Below are 6,571 nucleotides of genomic sequence, written 5' to 3'. Positions count from 1 at the left end.
GGTAACTAATATGTGTGGGTAATGGAACTGATCTGAGTAGTCCTAATATGAACTTCATGTAAAGGAACTATGGTGACACAGCACTAAGTTTGATACAAATGTGAATGAAAGTGTGTGTGTGGAAAACGAGAGAGAACCAAATTAGGAGGAGATAACAAGAGGAAGGTCACCCAGCTGACAGAGACAGAATAAATAACGAAATAAGAAAAATAGAGCGAGGTCGCCATCTGGTGGCGGATAAAAGAAAGTACAACTAGCGGTGTACGCCTGCCATCTGGGGGCTGATAAAGGGTATTACAGCTAGGGATAAAACAAGGACGCCACCTGGGGGAGACCAAAGGACATTACAGCTCAGGTTACAACTGGTTTGACATCATTGGATTGGCTTGTGTTTTTATTTTTATTTATTTATTTTTATTTTTAATTTTTTCCACTAAGAGACAAATGACGACGGGAACTTTTTACAGTTAGAGATACACACCCCTGACATACCCACACAGATACACACACATCACAGCAACATGTCACAGCACTAGCATGTCACAACACCTCACTCACGTGGGTTGAAGCACTGCCCTTGGCGCTCATGTCAATGAGAAGTTCATCCAATGGTGTCACCCATCTATCCCCACATGAGCTTCTCACAGGACGGCCCATGCCAGGGCCTCCTCGAGACCCTGGGTATGGACCCGGGTTGGATGTACGTCAGGAGAAATTGACTGACTACATGAAAGCTTTAACTAATCTTACTGAAGTTTTGTCTGCAAAGTAAAAATGTATTAAGGATGTACAAACTTCATAAAGTATCAACCTCAAAATTTCACAGAGATTTAAATTAAGGCATCATAAAATATGAAGTTGAAAGGATAATTGCAGTAGCTGTTTTTGTCCAGTGAAATCACTAAGAAGCTAGCTGGGAGGAGAAAATAACATAAAAAAAACCTAAAATTGAGTATCGTCATCAGAACCATCTGTGCTGTCAGTGTCCAGGTAGGGAGGGATGGGGAATAAGTTACGGATCAAGGGGACCTGAATCACTTTTCTTGTGTCTAGTCAAATTTGCATGTGCTGGATGGTTCTGAGAGGACACCGTAGGAAAAGAGGAGTTCGTTAGATCATCAGAGACTTTTACAGGAGTGCGTCTAGACAGAATAATGTGCAAAACAATAATAGAGGAGATCATGAGTAACACGTATAGCGAGCCTCTCAGGCCACACAACCCTGGATGTCGAAATGGATGCCATGGCCTGTCCATGGTCTCAGTTGTCTGGCAGATTCTGTGTTGTGGCAGAACGCTCGTGTGGTTAATCATACAACACTCTTGGTGCTTCTCAACCTGTGGAAGTATCAGTGTGTGTGCTTTGAGTTGAAGGCGTCAGCTGGTCAGATGGAGCTGGTACTCATTTGCAGTGGCTGGCGTGGATCCAGGTGGCTCTTTCAGCAACTTTCACTGCTGTGTGGGTTGTGAGCAGTACCTGGTAGGGCCCTTGCCACCTGTTTCCTGATGTCTGAAAGAGAAGAAGTCAGAGCAATAGGACACCATATCATGATCACACAAGTCTGTGGATGGAAGCGGAGAAGACGGAGGATCCACACCAATGTGGGGTTCGTTTTCTCATCCTCATGTAAATCAGCACCAGAGGCAGGACTTTTGTCGATGCAAGACCTGTGTCTTCACAGCACTTTGCAAGTTTAGTTTTGAGTGTGCCGTTCTCTCGTTCCACAGTTCCACCACTGGCTGGATGATATGCACAGTGTGTTCGCACATCCATAGTTAGATGAGAACCGAGTTGTTTGACAGCTTCGTTTACGAAGTGTCTGCCGTTGTCACTGGAAATTCTGCTAGGAATTCCCCATCGTGGAATAATGTCTCTTAACAATGCAAAATGGCAGACAGAAGATCTGTGATGAGACCGTGGTGTGCTATCTTTTTACCAGAAGATGTGAGGAAGTTTCTGTGTTGCCAAAGGGCGCCAAAATCATGAGTTACACCGAACGCATATCTGGAGCTAACCAGTACTGGCTGTCCCTGTGGACAGGAACACAAAAAAAAAACATTGGATAAGTCTACAACCGAAAACCACGCTGCATTAGACGGAATTTGGGAAAGCAGCGTGTATGGGTCGGGAACAATATGCGACCGAGCAATTACAGCATCATTCACAGCCTTCAGATCTTGCACAAACCGCCACTCAGTAGGTTGACCTTTGTCTCTGATCTTCTTAACTGGGAACAGTGGAGTGCGGACCGGTGAATCAGGGCAGGGGACAATTAACCAGCCTGCAAAAAGGATTCAAAAACAGGACGTATCCCCTCCACTGCTTCCTGTCTGAGTGGATATTGTTGTTTACATGGCCTATAATCAGATTTTGGAGTGATTTTGCCCACATTATATTTGTCCTTTGCCCACAGTGTTTCAGGCAGATCTGAAAGTAAAGGAGAAAACATCAGAGGGGCTGGACAACATTGCATAAGAATGAAGGTGATTTTCAGTCACAACAAATGAGCGTGTGGCTGGAGAACAGAAGGTTGGAGACATTTTTAGATCAAATGCACTCAGACTGGGTGAATACATTACGTCAGGCGTGGTTGTGGGTTGCCAATCAACGGCAGCCTGGCATGATCTGACAAATGGGCCTAAGTCTTGCCACTTGTCATCATGAGACTTGGAGAGCGAGATGTGAGGGCTGGAATTCGAGACGCGAAACAGTGCCATCTATTGGTCAGTGAGTGAGACGGAAGCTGCACTTCTGGAAACAGACCAAAAAATATTGGACACTTTCACAAAATCATCAGGAAAAGGCAAAAACAGAGATTCATAAACGTGATCTGCTGTGTCTGTCACATGTGAAGTGCAGTGCAATTAATCAGTGTGCATAAAATCTGAAAAAAGAAGTGACGAGAGGGTGTGACGTGGAGAGCAGATCAATGGAGGCATTATTAGGAAGTTGCCACTGATATACAAACAGCTGCTCATGTGTGGTCTGTGACATTGTGAAGAAGAATTGTGCGTAACCGTCACTCCATCAGGGGAGGATACTAAATTGAGGCCCAACACCATCATCAAATCTCTTTCTAATAGATTAATTGGGCAACAGGGAGACAACAGAAAATCATGTTCAAACCTTATGGGATGTTTGTCAAACTGAGCGGCGCATTTTAGAGGTTTTGTGAAATTTTCTTTTACATTGGCACCGCTGGCACCTTGAGAGAATATAAAGCGACCACTCATCTCAGGAGATGTGGGCAAATCTGACATCCTAACCACAGAATAACCTGCACCAGAGTCGACCATGAAATTAAGTTTGTGACCGTTAACACAGAGTTCGAATTGAGGCATTTTCTTAAAAGCATCACTATTGTACTTAACATAAGAACCACAAAGTTGTGTTAGCTCTGGTGTGTGTGTGTGTGTGTGCGGTTAGTTTAGCAAGCGATTTCTTCATTGCTGGAGCTTTTGTGTGTATGTGCGGTTAGAATTGCAAGCGATTTCTTCATTGCTTTGGCATGTATGTATCTGTGTTTCACTTCCCTTTCTCTGATCCTCGGCGGGTGTATTGGTCGTCTCCCCCCCGTCTGCCTCTCCTCACTTTCTGTAGTTCAGTCAGCAGTGAAAGTTCTTGTCTCCCCGTCTTCTCGTCGTTGGGGGCAGTTCTTTGCCCAGTGTCCTTTTTGTCTGCAGATTAAACACTCATCTCTGGCAAGTGGGGGTCGTCGAGAGAAACCTCTCCCACGGCCACGTCCGCGACCGCGCCCCTCTCTTCCTGGTTCAGTGAAGTTGGCTCTGCTATCAGCGTTATCTTGTCTGCGTGGCCTTGACAGGGCAGACACAGCCTGCATCATGGTTAGCTGTGCTTTCTGGAGTTGTTGATTCTTTTTCTGCTGAGCTTTGTCTTTGGTTTCTTTGTGTTGACGTTCAGCATGTTCAGCATGACGTCTGACCTCTGTCAAGTGAGCATCCTCAAGCCCGATGCAGGTGTGGCCTGCGTCTGCCCGTAGTGGGGGGAGCAGACCATTCAGGAAGGCCTGTTTCAGATGTGTTTCATAAGCCCCTGGCTCGTTGCCAAGGTTGCCAGGTATGGGGATGCCTCTGTGTTGATTAAACAGGATGGTCAGACGTGTGAGGAAATCTCCTACGGTTTCGCCTGGTTGTTGTTTGCACCCCGTTATTTTGGACATGTCAATTTTATTGGGGAAGGCGGTCCTCAGGGCGTTGAGGAGTGTGTTGAGAGCATTGACGTATTCTGCATGAACCGCATCATCCCAGTCTGGTGAAGTCAGACGGAGGTCTCCCCCACAGTGCTGACGTATTTTTGCAAAGTCAGTGGGGCCTAAAGATGAGGAAGAGGTGGCGTCATCATTCAGTCCTCCCGCTGCCCCGTCTCCATAGACTGGGAGAGCGGTGGGTGGAGTCTGAGATGGGCCTGATCGTTGATTGGTGGAGTCTGGTCTCTGCACATCATCATGGAGGAGGGTTTTGTCGTAGGTGAGGAGGAAGGCAGGCGTCGAGGTGAGGACTGCCACACCCTGTAATGGAGAATACAGAGATCTATATGATTTCTTTTCAACTTTCTCAGTTTCCTTCTTATCAACCTTAGCCATCTGTTTAAATGTTTGTTTTCTGTCCCTACACTCTGCCTCTTTTTCCCACATTTCAAGACACTTTCTTATTATCTTCTGTCTTTCCACATTGCGACCTTGATTTATTTATTTTTTCTCTTTTTTTTTTTTTTGTTACTTTTTAATTCTTCTTCTTCTCTCTTAAAAGTTTAATTTTTTCGACAATAAATGACCCGTTATGAGGAAAAGCAAAGTCTCTGGACCATATTGGAAGAAAAATGTCACACTTTCCCGTCCTCACTCTTGCAACCATAAAGCCCACCATTTGGACTTTCTGTATGAAATCGTACTCATCCACAATTTCTACATCCTTATCAATTAAGTGTATGAAATCGTACTCATCCACAATTTCCCTTGAACACTCAATTTAAGACATGGACGTCTCCACGAATCCTTGTTTCTTTCTCCGGCAAAACAGGAAAAATGCCATCAACAAGGATGATTGCCACAAGGACGAGTCAGATTAACATCATTAATCCACAATAATCCAGAGAGAATGACTAATACACCCGTTCCAAATAAAACCCTTTAAATGTATTATTTCTTATGTTTGATTTTGTATTTGAGAAATCATCTAAACAGTCATGAAAATCTGAATTTCAACATCTCACCAGATATAAGATGACCAAAGAGAGGTCTTTGGATCCCTGTGAAGAAGGTCCGGAACCCAAGTTATTTCGGCCCTCTCTTCTCTTAACTGTTGGAGGTAGAGGCAGAAGATTTTCTCTCCTGGGTGATCAGCCACCGAAGACTTCTCGGGTCCAGACGATCTTTCAAGGGATCCTGTTCGTGACGCCAAGTTTGTGATGGAAATTCATCTTGAGATTTGAAATAATGAAATTCTCAGACTGGAGTTGCCTTTGAGTCTTTATAATAGTAAACTCTGCAGAGGTTACACAACAAGCACGGGTGCTCAAAATGGAACTGGCCGCAAGTTCACAAAAGCCAGAACTTATACAAAGAGGCGTTTCATAAAACATAATATGAAAAAAGACATGAAAGACATGAGATCATCTGTGTCTGTCCGTCCGCTGTAGCAGTTGGAAGAAAAACATCACCAAATAAGGGCATGCACCCTGTTGATCAAGGTCATAGCAGTAAGACACTGCCAAATAAGGGTTCCATCCTGTCAGGTAGACAGTATCACAGCAGTTAGACACCTGGATAGGGGGATTTCCAATACCTTAGACACTGGTCAGTTGAATTTTCCACTACAGAACTTTTGACCAGAAAGGCCGGAACCCAAAAGTCGAGGCCGCTCCGATCGATTCTCTACATACTCACAAGGCGCCAACCTAAAAGGTAAGCAGAAACCTGTTAAAACAAATTCTGCATTAGTTATATAGGCATTGATATAGATTGTGAGTGTGCGGAGAGGAGAAAAGGAGGTAAACTATACCGTTCTGTGTTTTATGGAAGCAATGAGGGGCTATGTAAAATAAACAGAGGTCTGGTACCCTGTGAAAGGTCTGGGACCTTGTGAAAGGTCAGGGACCTTGTGTGGGGTCTGGGACCCTGTCTTGGCTCAGAAGAAACAAGATAAAAAGCGAGGTCTAGGACCTGCGCGGGACGGGCGCCACACCCTGTGACACACGAACCCTTAAAACTAATTCAGATTGGAGAAAAGACAGACGATTCATGCAATAGATTGCATCCGTGCAACCTAATCTGGGATTAGGGTGTGAACCTGGAGGAAGGGGCTACCGGCACTGACGAGTGAGGAGCTTAACTAGCCAGACACACCGTTGCTTGAATTGGGCAAAAATTAAAAGATGCCGGGACCATAACATGTTACGAGGACTGACAGATGAAAAGACTGACTAGAATAAAAAGACTGACAGAGACCAAAAAACTGACAACATAAAAAATATAAGATTTAAGAGGTCTGAATGTGTGGGTATTTATTAAATACTAAACAATAGCGATTTGGAGATTGATTAAAGAATTTAAG

This window comes from Hippoglossus stenolepis, chromosome 20 (assembly GCF_022539355.2).
Source record: "Hippoglossus stenolepis isolate QCI-W04-F060 chromosome 20, HSTE1.2, whole genome shotgun sequence".
Taxonomy (NCBI): domain Eukaryota; kingdom Metazoa; phylum Chordata; class Actinopteri; order Pleuronectiformes; family Pleuronectidae; genus Hippoglossus; species Hippoglossus stenolepis.
This window is presented reverse-complemented; position numbering follows the sequence as displayed.